Raw genomic sequence first — 21203 nt, 5'->3', positions numbered from 1 at the left:
TTAATTATCAGCCACCAGTGAGAACAAAGCGGCCTTAACGGCGTCCTTTCTTCTCGGAGCAGCTCACTAGCACGTTTTGGAGCTATGCAAAAAGAGACCGGGGCATCTTCCTGCTTGAAGAAAATGTACACAGGGCTGTTAGATGTGCAGTGATAGCTCTTTCTGAACCCTTTTCCCGCCTTTTGAAAACCTATGCTTCTGAAGCGCAACATTTAGCTGAAGGGAATATCCTATTATCAGCAGCAGTCACATTTCCGAGCGCTGTGATTAACTGCCAGTCACGTGGTTCGCCCTGGAGCAGTTCAATATTCGAAGGAGGGGGGAATCCCACGGTTAGTTTCTCCTTCAGAAATCTCTCGCGCGGGTGCAACGTGCAGGTGATCTAAGCCTCAGGCGGGGCCAAGCTATGGACCAAGGGTCACCTGTCAGGCAATGCCCAGGTTGATATGAACTGTAGCATCAACACAATGAGGTGTCTCTTCCGAGATAGAGCCAGTCACCTTGCTTCCCGTCCCGAAACCTGCCGCCTCAGTCACTGTCAGACTTCAATCACCGAGCTGTCCCTTGTCTCAGCATTTTGTCCTTGGCCGAGAATATTTACAGCCAATCTGTCTGTCTCTAACACACTCCTCTCTCAAGAAGGAAATTAATCTCTCCCTCCCCACTTCCACCCCCCTCCCTCTCCATCTCGCGTGCGCCATCGGCATCCTCGCCGCGCATTGCAATTTGCTATCAGCAGCTTCCTTTTTTCCTCATCTGAAATTCTCCATGACTTTCGGAATTGACTGCACCCAGACACCTGGATAGAAAGATACATAATTTATTTCATCCTCTTTCTCGCTATATGGGTTTCTGGCCCATATTTTCTTTCCTGCAGTAAATGACCACACAGACGCATGATGGAAAACACAAAATATTCACCCTTAATGTACATTTTCTTTTTACCATCCTTTAAACAAGATGGCATTTCCTGCATTTGGTGAGGGTGGTCAGGAATATCAGAGGCTACAGGCAGAGAGTGTTACTTGTAGACTACAGCCAATAGTGGGTCTTTTAGAGGTGGGCAAGCCAAGGAAGCTCAAGCATGGCTTAGGCTCAGTGAAATCAAGGTGAGTCAAGCATCCATTGGGCTACCTTCTCTCTTCCTGACTTCAGCTTTAAGAGCCTCCAAAGTTGAATGCGCAAAATCTAAAAAGGTGATATTCTTCAGATTGTGTCTGAAGCCAAGTGGTGAAATGCAAAATATTGCGATCCCCCCTTTGAATGTGATAAGGGCAGTGCTTAATTTGAGCCGGTGCTGTCCGGTGCTCGGCACCGATACTTAATTGTCAACACCAGGGTTTGTGACAGTCTGCCACAAGGTGGCTCTGTCTGGCTAATTTAGAGATGGCCACAACAACAGTTAATTATTAATTCAATATACATTTAAAAGGACAATTACCTGTCGCCCAAGCATTGCTTATAGCTTGGTGACCTGAAATAGTCTGAATTGTCACACTTGTAGGAGTGTGATGGTTAGTAGTTGTGTTGTTACTATCATCGGCAGCATGGCAGTGGCAATGGATTGTGCAAGCTGCTGTGGCCTCCCGGCGAGAGGCTTCGCACTTACATTTTTACAAATTAAGCACTGAATGAGAGGCCACTGATTCTCCCATGTCTAACAATTATTAATTGGTCATGGGCTTGAATGTGGCCTCTTGAAGGTTTTAGGCCCCATGATAGGTTGGGAGCCGCCTGCGCCACAGGAGCTGCAGAGGCCCGTTTTTAACGCCACTGCTGCAGCCGAGCTGCACTTTGCAGTCCCCTTTTGATGATCTGCAGGAAACCAGAGTCCTCTTTGTATGGTTATTTGATGTAATCCAACATAGGGATTCTACCATGTAGTTTGTGAATATATATGTACCCATGTGTGTGCTGCTATTTTTATTTCTATTTGAAGTGTTTATTCATACGTGAAAAATGGTGCCAAAGGATTAGAGCTCCTTCTCTCAATTTGCAGGAAGGGCATTGTTTCAAAAAATTGTAAAATACCCCTCACACACTGAAACCTGATTCAGTGTCATGCTTCATCATTGGGTGTTCCCGCCCCTCTACGAGACGTGGCGTGCTACGACTTACGTAGACGCAGGAGCACTTTATTCAGTGATTGGTGAGTATGTGTAGTGCATGGGATTGTGAAAAGAAAATGTGAGATGGTTAAAAATTCTCTGGCTAGTGGAACGAAAATACTTTATTGTCTTCCCTGGCTGAGAATAGTAAAAGTGAGGAGGTGTAGATGGTATACTATAATAAGTCACCTCCTACAAGGTCGACATGTTTCAGAAGCCATCCCCTTGGCTTTCTTCCTCAGGACCAAAAACCGATCCCTGTTACACCTCAATGGGTGATAGAATACAAGTACATATGCCTGAAGCCTGAAAGTCACAAACAATGTCCTTTGTTCCCTGTTATGGGAGTAGAAAAATATACCACTTGTATATCTTAAGAACTTTCGAATTTAATCGCTCCATGAGCTCACACGAGCGGTGTAGGGCGCCTTCAAATAGACAATACTGGAAGGAGCGCGATCACCAAAGAAAGTACCTTCTCGTGGCTCGTCTGAAGGAATAAAACATGGTAGAATCCCTATGTTGGATAATAGTATCTAGAGGAGGACGATTCTACCTTTTTCCTCTTCACTCCCTCCTTTGATTTTTTGATTATTTGATGTAATCGTCATCATTGAGGTGCGGAGCATCTCTCTCTGTGCTATTTGTTAAATCAGGGTAAGGCGTTTCGTGTCTTCGCTTAAACGTAACTGGGCTCTTTTTTTCTTTTGTTTTGAAACAATTATTTGCTAGGGTTGTGTTTAAATAAAAATGTATAGCATTATAGATGGGTACCATTGAAAAATTGGATGTTTTTCACTGAGCGGTTATGAGTGACATCAAAAAGATAACAAGAGAGACATAAGTCTCCCAAAAGCTGTGCTCTCATATCCTCGCTGGAGCAGAGAGCAAGCGCAGCACCGATAGTCTGTCTGAGAGCCCTACTAGAGCAGACTGGAATTCCTTTATGATGCAGCAATAATAGTGAACAATCTTTGTCTTCCACTGTTGCTAAATTATAGCAGTGAATTACCAGGTTTAGAATCTCAGTAAGACAAATACATAGAAAAGCAAAAAGATGTATTCAGTGCTTAACTTGTAAAAGAATGGGTGCCGGTGCCTAAAGCAGTGCTCAGAAGATCAAGGACGGCACTATTACATGTTGGCATGCCAACTATCATGGCTTCATAGACTTGAATCAACCGTAAACCTCTTTAATTCACTTCCAGATACTCCTTGACCCTTTATCTCTCTCTTTCAAGTTCCTGCTTTCTTCCTTTGTGAAGGTGTTTTTATTTTTGTGTTCCTCCATCTTGCTACTCTGCATGTATTTCCTCTCTTGCTCTCAGGAAATGTCTGATGCAGAAAAATAAGTGCTGGTCCCCAGAAATGAGTGTTGAGAAGCTCCCTCCAGCTCAAATTAAGTACCGGATGTATCTATCATTGAGTTAAAAGCATTAGTGTGAGACAATATATGAGTAGGGAGGAGAACCAAAAAAATGGAAAAAGAAAAGTAAAAACTTACCATTTGAAAAACATACATCATCATTGACCACCCCCTTGAAGGCACATCATCTAGTCTATTGATTGGTCGGAAGAGGGAAGGAATATTGCAAAAGCAAGTATCTATATATATATGTATGCACGTATGTGGTATTTCTGTAGTGCGATACTTATTAAAAACCAAAGCAGGGCTCTGCGGAGAATCAAAGGCAAGCATAAGGTCAACAAGTTATAGGAGAGGGAGCAGGTTTGTGGACTGTTAATACATTCTGATGCAGTGGTCTTCAAAAGAGATGCATCTTAAACTCTGTCCTAAAATGGAGCAGTGTTGGGGTTTTTCTGATAGATATTGAGATGTTGTTCAAGATTCTGGGTGCATAGATGGAAAAGGCCTGCTTCCTTGTTATTTTCAATTTTTACACTTCTCAGTCTGTAGTCTGATGGCATCCAGGTGTGGTACAAAAGGGGGTGGTGATGGACGGAGCGTCAGAACCAATCAAACACTCACACCCATTCAACCAATCTGGGTTTGATCCATCACCGTTCTTTAGCCCACTCTGCCACCCCAGTTCAGGAGTGGCCAGAACCATCAGAGATGGTGAGCTTGTGTGCAACGCCAGCAGGGGAGTGGATCGTGATGGCTTTGTAAGTAATGCAGCTAGTTTTGAAGATGGTATAACATAATATTATTACTATGCAATACAATAATGAAGCTTAACCAGAACCTCATTTACGGCATATAGTTCCTGAGTACACTGTTCTTTTTCTAAAAAGGACATTTTATACTTAAGGTCGAACTGACTTGGCATCCTTACTTGTATTAATTGAACATAGTCAAGGGGGCAGGAGTAGCGCAGGGAAAGGGTTGCGCGGGGACAGTTTAATTCAAATTTTAAAAAAGTTAACTTACCTTTGCCAGCCCGGTCCTACATCATCTCTGCTCCTCTCCTGCTTTCCTGACTCTGGCAGGAACAGGAAGCAGGCAGTCTCCCTCCCCTCCCCATAGCCAATAACAATGCTGTAATGGCAGCATTGTGATTGGTCGGGACGTCAACCAGCCAGGTGCCTATAGAGAGGCCATTTTCTCCATGTAGGCTGCGTGCAGCCTACATGAAGAAAACGCAAAGTGTGCATGACTGGTTTGGTCAGCCCCAGAGGGCTGACCAAACAGTCAGCGCCCTCAGCAGTGGGCAAGCCACTCATCCCCTGCCCTAGAGCAGCAACGCCCACCCGCCCGCACCCAACCAAACACTTCTGCTTTATCGCAGTGCGAGAAGCAGAAACATAAAAGGGTAGTTTTACCATTTTATGTTTCTGCTTCTTGCACTGCAAGAAAGCAGTGGGGCGATGCTCCTCCACTCTAGTGGAGGAGCCGCCCTGAGTTACTTAGATCATGGAATAGCTGAACAAAAACATTGTCCCTTCACGGACAACTCAAGTCAGTCTTTGTGTTGTGATGAAGGCTGTCTGCAGTGTGTCATATCAGGCCCTTCAGTGAGCTTGGACCCCCAAAATGCACACAGGCGCTTCCATCAGTCAGCAATCGTCGTTGAAAAAATCCTTCACTGGGTGGTTAAAAAAAAAATCCAGTATCACAGGAAAGACTCAGCATGCCCATTCCTACTGATGACCCACCACCTCTACTCACCTGAGATGTCACTACAATAAGCTAGCATTTCACTGCTAGCAGCATATCTGGCCCATGGTGATAACTGCTGGCCTGTCCTTTCTCCTTGACTTGGCTCATTCCAATGGCATTTTCCGCCTTCATTTCCTTTGCTTTTGTTCGCCTTCTTTTTGCTGAAGATTCATGCACATTTCTGATAGGTATTTGAAATTATTAAAAATAGACAGAAAAATGTCCAAGTCGCCAATATTATCAATGTAAACTCTCCAGGGAACCAATAAATTCGCTTTGTTTCCAAACTAATCTGAACTTCAGTTTTGGATCGTTCCTAGCCATAAGTTTGATTCATAGTCTTTCAAGTAGCATTTTGCAATAGACTAGTTCTGACTGATTGACGTCCAATTTGTTTTCTGAAAAATCCAGGAAAGGGTCGGCTTTGCTGTAACGGGTAGATCAATTGTTCCACAGAAAACATGCAGACTAAATCTCCACAAAATATTTTTTAAAGTAATTTATCCACAGATGTAAGTGTACAGAAATGACAAACTTCAGCAAGATGGAAAAAGTTGAACTTTACTCAACTTGCATGACAATATTTTAATTATGTCTGAGAAAGTAATTGCTGATGAAGATAGTTACTCACATTATTCACCAGGGGCGTAGCTACCATTGGTGCAGCAGGTGCAGTGGTCGCAGGGCCCAGAAGACTGAGGGACCCATTGAACTCTAGATAATTGCAGTATTTTGCTATCTCAAAAGCAGTGAAAGGGGCCAGTTTCCATGCTTGCATCAGGGTCCATGGCATCCTTGTTAAACTAACCTTACCCAAACATTTACTTAAGAGAAGTTAGTTTTTTAGCAGTGAAGTTGCTCTATGCATGAAGCTAAGCAATTTATATTTTTTCATTCTCCCTTTCAATTCATTAGCACTTCGCTGTTGCTACCCATAGTAAACCGAGCAAAGAGTCACATTTTGTATTTGGGGTTCATACCATTGCCCTTCTCCTACCCCTAATCAACCATCAATTGGCTGCGGAAGGGCCTGCAGAGTTGCAGAGGCAGAAGGGATTCACAGTCTTCCGTGTTGTGCCAAACCTTCTAAAATTGGCACAAAAATAGTATGTGAACAGAAGTGTGTGCAGAACTCAATACCTTTGCTACGTGCCTCCATGACTCCTCACAATATGTGATAGGTAGAAGAGACAAATTAAGCTGGGAAAATGCAGCCTTTTGCTCCAACTTCAAGTTTACAGGCACCCTCACATCACCATCCAATCTCAAATGTTCTAATTGTTCCTGCCCAGGACCAGAAAGCCTCTGTTTGAAGATGGAAAAACTCAACGAGGAAGATTGGTAACCAATCCACTGCTGGTAAATATGACAGATACCTGCCATTACAGAAAGGAAATCTTATGCTATGTTAGGTGAATTTGTCCAGCATGGCTAATCACCCATGAGGGTATCCAGGAGCTGAGGGGGGAGGTAGAGATCATTATTATCAAATATTGAGAGGTACACTTTCCAATGTAGGGGACAGGGTGCACTGGAGTGAAAACAAGAATAATCTTCTACAACCAATGAGTGTTGTCATTAACTAAAAGTCCTGAAGAAGGTGGTCTATTAATTCTCATCCACCGACACGCTGCGTCAACAACTTCATGCTGTTTAGCATTTTTTAAATTCTTTATTTTATGTTGTTTATTTGCCATTGTGTTTAAAAAGTCAAAAATTACAACAATACTGTTTTTAATGATTCTGTGATCTTCTCATGACACTGTATGAACGTATTGATTAAGAAAAAATACAGCAGTCCACGTGTATAGTGAATAACCACAGAAAGAATCTTTTACATTATTTTTATTTATAATGCTATGAATATGTACATTGAATTGATATAATAAACATTTGATATTTTTTCATGTATTTGAATTCAGTGTTGTGAGTTTGAAGTTTAATGTTTTAGTTGTGATCATGGAAATATAACAAAGGTCTATAAATGTAGTTGTAGGGGATAATTTCTTTTTTTTACTCCAGAGGAGGAGATCATGCCTGTTTCATCTGGAAGAGTCACGTCTTGAGGTTCCCTCAGGCGTCCATGAAGGAGGGGGAGGTCATGAAGTGTTTCGGAAGATCGTTCCAGGTCTTGGTGTTCTTGGTGCAAGGCAGAAGTACTCTTGCCTGAAATGCAGATCAAAGGTGTCTGGTAGGTTGGTAGAAGTTGAGGCGGCGGTTGAGGTAAGCTGGACTGGTGTTGAGGAGAGTTTTGTAGGCGTGGGTGAGTAGCTTGAACTTACATCTTTCCTAGACTGTGAGCCAGTGGAGAATGATGAAGTGTGGAGAGATGTGGTTATTTTGTGGGATATACAGGATGAGTCTGGCAGCAGCATTCTGGATGATTTGGAGTTAGCACAGGACATGGGCTGGTATTTCCAATGTGAAGGACGTTTCTGTAATCAAGTCTACTTGTGATAGGAGCCTGGCTGACCATTCATCTGATGTTTAGTGATCAACTTGAAAATCTCACATAGCATTCACAGGATGTGGAAGCATGATGAGGAGACGGCATTGATGTGTCTGCTCATGGAGAGGTTGGTGTCCAGGATGATTCGAGCTTCTTGGCATAGTCTGCAGGTGTGGCTCAAGAGCCAAGTTCGGAGGAACACCAAGAGGCATCCCTGGGGCAGTGGTTTTTGTCGAAGATTAGGACTTCAGAATATACATTATGCCTGTGAAATCCATTCTGTAGGATCACTGACTTGGTAATTACTGCTGGCTAGGTTTTCATTGCCACCAGTCATAAATCTAGTATATTTCCTACCAATGGCTTTCCTCACCAACAGAAATAAGGTGGCCCAACACACCTGACATTTAATACTGGGGTTTCCAACTTTGATTGTTGCATTCAAAATAGACTAGCTTCCAATGAGTGAAGCGCAGGTCAGGTGTGGTCACAAAACACTCAGATATTGACAGCGGAGTGTTTTGGCTACACGTTTGTTGTTTCTTTCCATGCAACTCTCACAATTGGTCTTACTTGATCTGTTCCCTTCTCCCACAACCTTAACTATTTACCCCCTGCACAGCATTTTAACCCCAAGACAATCTTTTGCTACTGGAAAGCAAGTAAAACAATGTTCCACCAGTGGTGTTTGTATATTGGGTGGAAAAGAGTGTCATATGGTCATCATTTCTCCACCACGGACCACCAGGGATTCTGGTCTTCCAAATGGAGTGTATCCAACACTAAGGGAGGGTATCCTTAAGGGTAAAAACAGAAGCGATCATCAGCATGCAATGTGTCTATCGGTGGTACCTGATGTAAATGGTAATGATGTCAGTATGGTGCCTCCAGCCACCATAAACCTAAGCACTATGATAGTTCAGTTCATATTAGAGGAGACCCTCCCTTAGTGGTGGATACATTACATTTGGAAGACCAGATACTCTATTGAATAAATGTAGTTTTCAGTACCATTTGATGAGCAGGATGTGGTCATAATGTGAGATACAATTTAGATACCCTGCTACAGGATGATGTAGGTAGTAAACACACCGAGGTGAATGCCCTCATGTAGTAGAGGCATCGTCTTTCTTTTCGTTCCTCATTGCACCTAAAATCTTCTCACTTTACATCCCTCTCAACACAGCTTGTTCCTATAGCAATACGCTAACTGTGGGTGAACTTGTTTACTCACTCGGCAAGAAAGATGGGATATAAGGTAATGACCTATATGGGAGTAATCTTAGAATGATAGGGCATGCTATATATCCCCAGGACCAGGTGGTCTGTGGTAGAGAAATGATGAACCAGGTTCAAACAATGGAAACCTTCATATAGGTCATCGTCTCTGTAAATTAAATAGACATTCGTACGTTTTTTAATTCATTGACCTGAACTTCTTGATTTTATGTACTGCTTTGCAGATCACCACACAATGACACTGTGTAGTGTTTTATGTGAAAAGTAGGTTAAATATGTGAAATAACCTTATCTCCGTGTTTTGTAAAAATGTGTTTTTGATAACATAACAAAATGGAAATGTATATGGTAACAATGGCAAATTATGTTCTGAGTATGTAAAGTGATAAGCATTGTAAAATATATCCAGTATGGTTTAAATAAATTAAAAATAAAGTAAATATATGAATAAAGAATTTCATGCCTAGAACTTGTTTTTGGTAAGGCAATTGAGTAGTTAGAGCTAGCATTGAGGAAATACAGTTCACGTGGGATTTTGTACTCTTGTTGAGGTTGTTTTTTCCCCCTTGTCCCAGACCTAAAATCAACATTCAGGGGGTAACTTTTTTCTTATCTGCTAGACAGGAGACCTTCTACATTTCTTCTTGTCCTGTCCACACTACGAAACTCTAAGAGGAAGAATGATCAACAACTGCTTAATCAAGTAACAGAGACTGAGGTTAAAAGCATAGTCTATGAGGTCAGTTACATATCGGATACCACTACAAGAGCTATGGGCTAATACCTGTTGAAAAGCTGGAATATGAGAGAAAAGATGTTAAAAAACATAACTCGTAAAAGTGAGACTACGAGAGTGAAAAGTGGCAAACAAAAATCTGGTACTATGAACAGCACTTGTAATACTTTATGGAAAACACACTTCATAAACAAACTTTTTAAGGATCCTTTATTTTTCGTGTTTTTCTCTCTCTCCCTTTCTTTAATCCTTTACTTCTCTTGTTTTTTTTTTTTTTTTTTTTTTTTTGAAAATTTTATTGAATAATAAATCAATTACAAGCATGGGCCTACAACCACCAGGGCCGGCCGCTAGATTCAGAAAGGATCATACAGTACTTAAGGCAGTAGTCGACTCCCGGGGCCCAGTCCCGTACACGGCTCCGGATAGTCCTAGGGAAGCAGGATACATAGGTTTAACATAAATAACAAATAAAAACAAAAGGCGAGGCATAAGGACAAAAAGTGTGGGTCAGGCTACCTCCGGGGGACTCTACTTCAGACCTTCAAATAGCTATCAAGAGGAAGGAGTGCTGATAGGTCGGGGGGGGGTCACGGGAGAGGAACGTCTATATTCGGTTATTCCAAAAGTCGCAAGGAACCATCAAGGGTCAGGGGGACAAAGCAATATCGGTGTCCACTTGGGGGGGAGTACAGATACCCCCACGATACGCGTTCCATTGCCCCCAGATTCTACCCCATGCCCCCGGTTTACCACGAGCCACATACACAGTCTTCTCCCTGAACATGCACCAGTCCATGTTCTCCTTCCATACGGACACGGTGGGAGGCCGCTGGGAACCCCATAGCTGCGCTATATCTCTCTTGGCAATCATGTTCCCCAGGGCCGCCCACCGAGTCTGAGCCGCGTTATAATCATTGGGCTCCCACACATTCAGGACACAGCGACGCACCTCTGGCAACAGCGCAACCCCGGTGACTTGTCCCATGACCACATGAACCCGGCGCCAGTATTCAGCCACCTCACGGCACTCCCAAAGGATATGGAGAAAGGTGGCACTGAGCCCACATCCCCGCTTACAGAGCCCGTCTTCAGAAAATCCCATCGAGACCAAACGGGGACCCGTCACATACACCCGGTGGAGAATCTTAAGCTGGATCAGGCGGAGACGGGCTGGAATGGCCACTTCCTTGGGGGACGACAGTGCGGACTGCCAGTCCTCGTCGTCCAGTTCCACCCCATCCCCCGTCCACGCCTCCCGGAGGCGCACCAAGAGGTCAGCCCGATTATTGATAAGTTTTTTATAAATTAAGGAGATAGCACTGTCGGGGACATGACCATCGAGTATGCGGTCCTCGAGGGGCGAAGAAGCCGGGATCTTGGTCCCCTCCCCAAAAACAGAGAGCAGGGCATGCCGAACCTGGGCGTAGCGAAAGAACTCCCTTTCCGTAAGTTCGTATTCGCTCTGGAGCGCCGCGAATGTTTTAACCGCACCCTTAATCCATAAGTCTCCCACTCTACTAATACCAATCGTGTCCCAACGTTCAAACCCCTTCGTTGTCCAGAGGCTTCCCAGTCGGTCGGAGGCAAACAGGGGAGTAGCACATGTTAATCGCTCACTCCAGCCCATGGCTACATTGGCCGCCCTCCAGATCCGTACCGCAATCTTAGTAGGGCCCGTAAGGGTCCGTCCAGCCGAGCTGGAGTAAAGTGCCCTGTTATAATTTCCGCCGGGAAGCAGGAATTTATCCATCTCATACGCCGGATTCAAGCCAGGCGCATACGTGGCATGGTTAATGGCCGATAGCTGTGAGGCCCAATAATACCTGCGAATGTCGGGAAGCGCGATGCCCCCGTCATACCAGGGGAGAGTAAGCTTTGCCAGAGCGATACGAGCCCGTCCGTCCCACACCAGTCTCCTCTGCAGGCTCTCCACCTCCCGAAAGTAGGACACAGGAATGACATCGAAGGAGTTCTGAAGTGCATAGAGGAATCTGGGAAGGGACATCATTTTAAACAGCGCTGCCCGACCCAGCGGGGACAAGGGCAGCTTACACCACCGAGCCGAGTCCTCCCTCAAACGCCGAAGTGGAAGCCGAAGTGGAAGCAGGAGATTCTGCTCATAGCGAGCCACCGGGTCCATCGAGACGTATATTCCCAGGTATTTAAAGCCGGACAGAGATAATTGGATCGGAAGCCGAGGCGGCAAGAGAGGAGGGTCGCCGGAGATAGGATAGACACAGGATTTAGACCAGTTGATCGTTAGACCCGAATTTCTCCCAAAGGAAGTCAGAACATCAAAGAGAACATTAAGCGACTGCCGCGGCGAGGTGAGATACAGGAGAATATCGTCTGCATACAAAGAGACCCGATCCTCGAAGCCCGGGGCCCATCGGATCCCTCTGAGCGAGGGCTCCCAGCGGAGCCAAGCAGCGAGCGGCTCCAGGGCAAGAGCGAAGAGCAGAGGGGACAACGGGCACCCCTGCCTCGTACCCCTACCGAGAGCGAAGGGCCGAGAGACCCGACCATTAACCACCACCTGAGCCATGGGTCCCGTGTAAAGAAGCTTCACCCAGCCAAGAAATCCTTCCCCAAAGCCGAATTTGGTCAAGACAGCCCAGAGGAATGGCCACTCGATGGTGTCAAAGGCCATCGTGGCGTCTAAAGAAACCAGCACGGCCGGTTCGGAGAGGTACGCCGCCCTGGCGAGGGCGCCGTGAAGACGCCGCAAGTTAAGAGCGGTGTTACGGTGAGGGATGAAGCCGCATTGATCAGGATGAATCAGATCGCAGATGACGCTCAACAAACGATTGGCAAGGACTTTGGCCAGGATTTTAGGCTCTGCAGTGAAATAGGCCTATAGGAGGCACAGCGGTCTCGTGGCTTACCGTCCTTGGGGATCACGACTATCGTAGCCAGACGCTGGTCTTCAGGAAGGGAGCCTGCCTCAAGGGACTCCTGAAACATACGACGGAGGAAGGGCGCGAGTTTATCCGGGCGCAACTTATATAATTCAATAGGCAGACCGTTGGGACCCATCGCCTTGCCCGAACGAAGGGACCGAATCGCAGATGCAATTTCATCTACAGACAAGGGGGCGTCCAGCTGCTCACGGTCTTCGACGGACAGGCAGGGCAAAGCAATATCCCTCAGCAGAAGGCAAGAGTCTTCCTCGTCCCTATCAGTCACCGGGGAGTACACGGCCCGGAGGTGGTCAGCAAAACATTCCACAATCTCGCCAGGCTCAGTCAGACACACTCCATCCGAGACACGCAGCTCCGGGACCACACGATTCACTCTCTCCTTCTTATCCAGCCACGCAATCAACTTTCCCGCCTTGTCCCCGGCATCATACAATCGACCCTGCTGCTCCCTATACATCGTTTTGGCAGCGTCAGTGACAAGAGACCTGTATTCAAACTGTTTCAGGCTGAGGGCATGGAGCCCGTCCGGAGTGACACCCGTCTCCAAGGCCGACTCCAGCCCCGAGATGTCAGTCTCCAGCTTCACCACTGCCTCACTCTTATGCTTCTTAGCCACCACTATCTGGGAGAGGGCGTGTCCGCGGATTACGGTTTTAAAAGCTTCCCACAGGGACCTTGCAGACGACACCGACCCCTCGTTTTCAAGGAAGTATTGGTCCATAGCCTTAACCAGACTGTCGCGAGTCGTAGGGTCTCGCAGGTACCACGGGTTGATGGGAGCGATCCGCCCTGCAGACCGCGACTCGGTGTCAAAGAGCAACCACAGCGGGGAATGATCGGAGATACCCCGCGCCAGGTGCCTAATCTCTCGTATCCGACCAGTCTGTGCCGCGGGCATAAGGAAATAGTCTAACCTAGAAAGACTCCCATGCGCCCCAGAGTGAAAGGTGTACTGACATTGGGTCGGATGCATTAATCTCCAACTATCTACCAGACCGAAGGTCTCCAGCAGTCCACCAAGCCATGCCTGGGCAGCGGGGAGGGCCCTGGGTGGGTGACGATCCAGGTCACCCGAAACCACCGAATTAAAGTCCCCGCCCATAAGCAAAAGACTATCCGGAAGTTCAAGCAGCATTCGACCCAAGTCCGCAAAGGTGGAGTTCTGGAGGCCCGGGGGGACGTAAACTGAGACCAAGGAAAGGGGCTGCCCCTCCCACCTTCCAGTCAGACACACATAGCGCCCTCTGTCGTCCGAGATTACCCCAGTGATATCCAACGGAAGTGAGGATCGCAGGAGAATGCCCACCCCCCTGGAACCAGTTGTGAAACCAGAATGGGCCACGAGGCGGTATCCCCCCCTGTTCATTGCATGACAAACATTACCAACCAGATGCGTCTCCTGGATAAACACCACATCAGGAGTCAGACGGCGCAAATACTGCAGTACTACACCCCGTTTGATACGGTCCCCCAACCCATTGACGTTCCACGACATCAGCCTCAACCCGTCCCCCCCCATCCCCTCCAATAGATCAAAGGCCCCCCATTCAGTAGCACAGTTCCCGAATCTGGACAAAAATCAGTACCTCGCCCTGCAAACGAAAAACACACAGCAAAACAACCCAACCCCCCCCCCAAATCCAACTCCCCCCACCCTGCACCCCTGCGGGCCAGAAAACCCCCCCAACTTGCAGTGTGCCTGTCGCCCTCCTAACCCCATTCTACGAAAAGACCCCGGAGGAGGAAAGGGACCCGTCCCCGCCCGCCCCCCACACAGGTCCTAGCGAGACAAAATGAACAAAAGAAGTAAAACCCATCTGAACAGTGCAAAATGGCAGAATCAAGGACCAAAAGTCACTCCAAAGGGGACCCGTCACCTTCGGCGCCCGCAGAGGGCCCAGGACGGCCACCTCTGTCCGGCAGCGAGTCCAGCCAGTCACTCACGGCCACAGGAGAGTCAAAAAAGGCAGTCCGATCCTCATGTTCCACTCGGAGTTTTGCAGGGTAGAGCATAGAGTACTTTAGGCCCAGTTCACGGAGACGACGCTTCACCCCCTGGAATCCCATCCGCTGTTTCTGGACAAGTTGGGTAAAGTCCGGATAAAAGTTAATGGATGAGTTCTCATGACGAACCGGGCCGTGGACCCGTGAGGCCTGCAAAATCGCATCTCGGTCTCTATAGTGGAACAGCTTGGCCACGATAGGCCTTGGGGGGGCCCCCGGCCGCGGCCGACCGCCCGGAACTCGATGTGCCCGCTCCACGGCAAAGAACCTGCTTAGGCCTGCAGGGGCCAACTGTTGGAGGATGAGTTCCTCGACCAGGAGGTCAACCGGGCGGTTGTCAGAGGACTCCGGTACGCCTATGACACGGATGTTGTTGCGTCGGGCCCGTCCCTCGAAGTCCTCCAGCCGCCGAGCCATCTGATCGTTGACCGCCTTAATGTCACCCAGCGCGGCCTGCAGGTCCGACACATCCGCACCAAGGGCGGATACTTCTCTTGTTTTAAACAGGATTTTCTTATTTTTCTTTCTTTTTGTTTGCTCAGGCAATAAATCAGTCACAAGGTCTCCGTGCTCAGACCATTCTGATTGGCTGTTCAGCACTCTCCTTGAGCTTCTTTTCATTGTAGTAAGGTACCAGATGCACGGGCAAAAGCAAATTGGTGGGGAAACTCTTTTGTATGGAATTCAAGCATATAATGCACTTGAATGTATTATTACCACTCCCCTAAAGCTGAAATTGTAAACATCCACAAGCTCTCCATTCCAGCTTAATCCTTTCCTATTAGCACTCATTACTTCTTGCCTCACTCAGAACCAAGACAGCCCAGCACACCAATAGAGTTTCAAGGCAAGAAGATATAATGCAAGTAAGGAAAGCACTTTGTGGTAAACTTACATATCTTAATGTATGGGAGTGTTACACAGAATAAAATCTCAAAGCCTACAATTATCCTAGTTCAGGCAGCACTGAAATGACAGTAGAGCCAACGACGTAAGAAAACGTGGAAAATATATTAGCATGTTATGGGATGGAGAATGTCTGGGGCTCTTTGCATGTGAAAATGGTAGAACTTTCCAGGTATTTACTACATACCAGTTTTTAAAGATCCTTAAGAAAACAGAAGGGTGAAAGAGAGACATCGAGTGATGATAGGTAGAACTGATGTTAAAATTTTATTCCCTGTAGTCATGGCAACATTGTTCTAGTTCTGGGCTTTTCCAATACAAATCATTGTAATCAGGTGTGTTAGATTCCTGGTTTCATTCAATGTAAACCAAGCCAATAATTCCCAGAAAGCATTAAGGGACATATTTACAATGTCTGGCGCATCTCTGTAAATCAGCAGGGATGCGCCAGAATAGATGCGACACACAGTTCTCCCCTTGCGCCACCACGGATGCGTCACATTTACAATGCGGTGCTCCGTGGCGCAAGGATAGGCAGATGCGTGTTGCATCTTGTGGCGTAAGGGTGGCACATTGCTGGAGTCGGTCGCCAGCGTAACGCAACTCCAGCAATGCACAGGGGCTGCCCATACTTAACGTGGTGCGTCACTCCTTACGCCTGCTTCAAGCGTATTGAAGATTTCACTGATTCAGTGTGTGTGTGTTGACAGTTCTCTTCAGGGCTCACGCGTAACCAGGGACGTTTCTCATGTCGGAGTGCCAAACCTTCCAACAAAGCTCTGACTATCTCATTTTTAGAATTTTAGGTTGATTGCAACTATCTCTGCAACATTATGCTCAATTCAAGGAAAACAATTAGTGGTCGCCAGGAGCAGAAACTACTATCCCTAATTTGCCCTTTGGTACCCTGGCCCTGCTTTTGTAGAGAATGTAAACAGCCCCAATCAGGAGGCTTCAAAAATGTTTCTCAAATCTTTCAAACAAAAATAAATGTGTAATAAGTATGTGGCTCAGCGGGAGTGCACATCCACTAATCCTGGTTGCAATCTATTCATAAAAACAACTTTGTTTTTGATATTTGCATGTAGTAATATGTGGTGGAGCTAGTCTAATGGTGAGTATTGACCCCAGTCTTATACCATATTATGTATGGATGCTGTAGAGGAGACACCTCACAAGAGCGACCATACGGGGACAGTTGTACATTATCTACTGTGTCTCGGGCTTCTCATTGGAGTCAAGCTCTTTAATGTGTGCAGGAGAGGGTGGTAATCCATAGCATGATATAGCAGTTACTTGTTGGAGCCCAAAAACGATTTATGTTATCAAGGGGAAACATCTAATCCATATCCCACTCTAAGCTTGTTCTGAGAGTAAAAGTAGGCTAGATATATATCAATATGCGCACAATGAGCAAAGACTGACTGCACATATTTGGAAGTATGCCGCCCACAAAAAAACCTTAAAAATATAGCGAGAGCGGAAATAGCTGTAATGGAGGAGGACCTGGAGAGTGGGGTTACTGAGGAGAAATTGCATGTTCTGAGCCTCAAACTGTCAGATTACAGAGCGTTAGTCACGGAAGCTGCCAAAGAGATGAGTAGAGAGCAGCAAGGGCGGTTGTATGATGTGGGGGATAAGGCCGGAAAACTGATTGCTTGGCTGGATAGGAAGGAGAGAGCTAGCAAGGTGGTGCCCGTTGTGGAGAGGAGTGATGGAGTGCGTGTGACTGATCCGGTTGAGATCGTTGACTGCTTCGCGGCTCATTTCCGCGGAGTATACTCTTCGGTCTCGGTGCGATCGGAGGAGGATTCCCACAGCCTGCTTAGAGACATCGCATTGCCAACCTTATCGGAGGCGGACGCGGTGTTGATGGAGGCGAAGTTGTCGTCAGATGAGATCGCTTTGGCCATTCGTTCGATTGCTTCGGGCAAAGCGGTGGGTCCTAATGGTCTTCCCATCGAACTCTACAAGTTGCGTCCCGATAAGATAGCACCATATCTTCGAGACATGTTTTTGGCGGCGCGTGCAGCGGGCTTCCTCCCCCCTGACCAACACCTCGCCAGCATAGTTGTGATACACAAAGAGGGGAAGCCGTGAGATCGCTGCGCCTCCTATAGGCCCATCTCGCTGTTGAACGCAGAACCCAAAATTCTGGCTAAAGTGTTGGCCAACCGACTGGTTCGGGTTGTGGGCGACTTGATTCATCAGGATCAGTCTGGCTTTATACCCCATCGGAATACCGCTCTAAATCTGAGGCGGTTGCACGGCGTGCTTGCTAGAGCGGAATTCATACGTGAGCCGGCCATCTTGGCATCTTTGGATGCTACTATGGCATTCGACACTTTGGAGTGGCCGTATATTTGGGCCGTGTTGGCGAAATTTGGGTTCGGCCCGGAGTTTATTGGTTGGGTAAAATTACTATACGCTGACCCATTGGCTCAGGTGGTGGTGAATGGTAGGGTGTCGGCTCCCTTCGCACTGGGGAGAGGTACGCGGCAGGGGTGTCCGCTATCACCCCTTCTCTTTGCACTTTCTTTGGAGCCTCTCGCCGCCTGGTTGCGTTGGGAGCTGTCGTTGCGAGGCATTAGATGGACGCCGGAATTTGAAGACCGTGTCTCCCTTTACGCGGATGATATCCTTCTGTATCTTACGTCTCCCCGGCAGTCGCTAATTGTATTGGTGGATGTGCTGAATTCTTTTGGCCGCAACTCCGGCCTGGTCATCAACTGGGCCAAGTCGTGCGTCTACGTCCTCTCGGGGGATGCCCCCCTTCTGCCGCGGGGTTGCCCGGTTCAGATTGTCACCCTGGGGTTCAAATATTTGGGAATCTTTATCTCACTGGACCCCGCGGTTCGCTATGAGCGAAACCTTCTACCTCCCCTCCAACGATTGAAGGCCGACGTAGCGAGATGGCGACGACTTCCGCTCTCGCCGCTCGGACGGGCGGCGTTGTTTAAAATGATGTCGCTGCCTCGTTTCTTGTATGCCTTGCAAAATACTCTTGATGTCGTGCCGGTCCGTTATTTCCGGGAGGTGGAGGGTCTTCAGCGCCAACTGTTTTGGGACGGGCGGCCGCGGATTGCTCTCGCCAAGTTGACGCTCCCTTGGTATGATGGGGGGGTCGCCCTCCCCGATATTAAACGATACTATTGGGCGTCTCAGTTGGCGGCAGTGAACCACGGGATATATGGTCCTGCCTTAAACCCGGCCTTCGAGATGAATAAACTCCTGCTTCCGGGTGGGGACTATAATAGGGCTCTGTACTCGGTGACCCAGGACACGCGGTTGACGGGACCCACGCGTGTGGCGGTGCGGGTGTGGCATGCGGCGAATGCTGCAATGGGGTGGAGGGATCGCTTGACTCGGGCGACGCCGTTGTATGCTTCTGGGCGGTTGGGCTGTTTGTGGAGATCGAAAGGCTTTGAGAAATGGGATATGATTGGTATATGTAAGGTGGGTGATCTGTGGGCGAAGGGTGCTTTCAAAACGTTCGAAATGCTCAAAATTGAATATAAATTAAACGATAGAGAGTACTTCCGGTACGCTCAAGTCTACCATGCACTTTGTTCGGTCTTTCCGGATGCTACTGCTATCCCCGAGTATTCCCCACTGGAGGACAGAGTGTTGGATGGCTATGTGCCCGACAGCACTATTTCCCTGATTTATAAGAAGCTCATTAACGATCGTGCGGACTTGCTGCTCCGTTTGAGGGAGGTGTGGACGGGCGATGGCCTGGAATTGGATGATGAGGACTGGGTATCGGCGGTGGCCTCCCCGAAAGAGGTGGCGATCCCGGCCCGCCTACGGTTTGTACAGCTGAAGATCCTCCATAGAGTGTATGTCACAGGGCCCGGTTTGCTGCGTATGGGTTATTCGATGGATGGATTGTGTAAGCGTGGATGTGGCCTGCCGGGCACGTTCCTTCATATATTGTGGGAATGTCCGGAGGTTGTGCGATTCTGGAACGGTATCCACACCGTAATGGAGGGGGTCACGCACGTGGCCCTGTTGCCAGAGGCTAGGAGGTGTTTGTTGAATGTCTGGGAACCGAATGATTGCAATGCGGCACAGACGCAGTGGGTGACCTTGGGGTATATGGTGGCTAAGCGTAACATTGCACAGCTATGGGGCTCCCCGAGGCCGCCCACGGTTGATGTATGGAAGGAGAATATGGACTGGTGTATGTTTAGGGAAAAGACGGCGTATGTGGCGAGAGGTAAGCCAGGGAAATGGACTAGGGTATGGGGTCCGTGGAATCTATATCGGGGACGTATCTGCACCCCGCCTCTGCCATTAGAGGTCGATATTGCTCTGACCCCCTAGCCGCGCGTTCCGCGGGAGAGCTTGAGGTGTGCTCCATGCTTTGTTTTCCCATGGCCCCCCTCTACAGCTTCCGGACAGGAACTGCTTTGGACATTATATGTTATTCCCCGTCCCGGGAAGAGCACGCTGCTACTTTAGACTCTCATTGCCTTGAGTGTGTTTTATATATAATACAAAATGAAACTGTTGTTTTCAATTGCTCCTGGCCTATGGCCGCGGCCTGTTATATGTGCTTACGAACTGCCGGGCGCCTTGCTTATGGTTCAACTGATTGTGTGGCGCTACATTGCGGGCCCTCGGGCTCTATAGCGGCCGGCCCTGGTGGTTGTAGGCCCTTGTTTGTATTTTATTGTGTGCTAACGGTTTCGAATAAAAAAAATTAAAAAAAATAAAATAAAATAGTGTACAGGCTTTAATAAGCTCACTCACTGTCCATGGTAAAAATGCACATGGACATGTCAAGATCAATTAATTAGGGCAGGAAAACATGTTTAGTTACCTTGGCAGTTTCATTAGAACATAAGGACAGAGCAGGGAAATGTGCTTTCAAAGAATATGTGGCTGAAAACACAAACAAACATGTATTCCATCTGTAAAACTTATTTTAATTACTATCAGGCCCAGCAGTTTAAAGAGCACAAAAGAAAACTAGTACCTTGACTCACAGGTAAATAGTCATATCACATCAGACCCAAAATCCCCATGTAGGTACACAATTATAGTGGTAAAACAGTAAATGACATAGAAGTAAGTAGCAATTTAAGCCCAACAAAAAGTGTTAAAACATCAAAGAAGATCACAAAGAGGGTGAAATTATTATGGAAAACAAAAATGAAACACCATTGTAGACAATTGATACTAGAATCACTATAATTAAGTGAGAGAAGAGGTCTAGTTAATTTTTCTGAAAAATAGTGATGAATGTTATCAAATACATGTAGCCCTCTTAGCCAAACAAAATACATATATCACAGGCAACAAAGGGAAGAGGAGGGAAGTGATATCGCATTCCATTCTGTTACTTAATTCAGACCTCTTTTGTCTCTTGCTTCGAGGAAAATCTACTTCGCTTACTTTTTTAGCAAGATCTGCTTTGCATACGGAGTAGTCACAGGAATGGGTAGTCACTTGAAATTAGTTGTGGAATGTTCATTGCACACAAAGGGTCCAATTACGATGTGGCTCGTAAGGGCTTAGAACGAGCCTTATCGTAATGGGCTCCTGGGTTTACTTTCTGACCGCCTAATTATGATATAGGCTGTCGGAAAGTAAACCGACCGGTCATTCCAGCTGGCTTCCGACGGGCTGGGAGAGCCCATCGGCCAGTTGGACTTCGGCCAGTAATCTTAAGGGTGGGCCTTTCGGCTCTTGCAATTACAATGCACGGTTT

This window comes from Triturus cristatus, chromosome 4_2 (assembly GCF_964204655.1).
Source record: "Triturus cristatus chromosome 4_2, aTriCri1.1, whole genome shotgun sequence".
Lineage (NCBI taxonomy): Eukaryota > Metazoa > Chordata > Amphibia > Caudata > Salamandridae > Triturus > Triturus cristatus.
The sequence above is the reverse complement of the archived record's forward strand: the minus strand, read 5'-3'. Positions refer to the sequence as shown.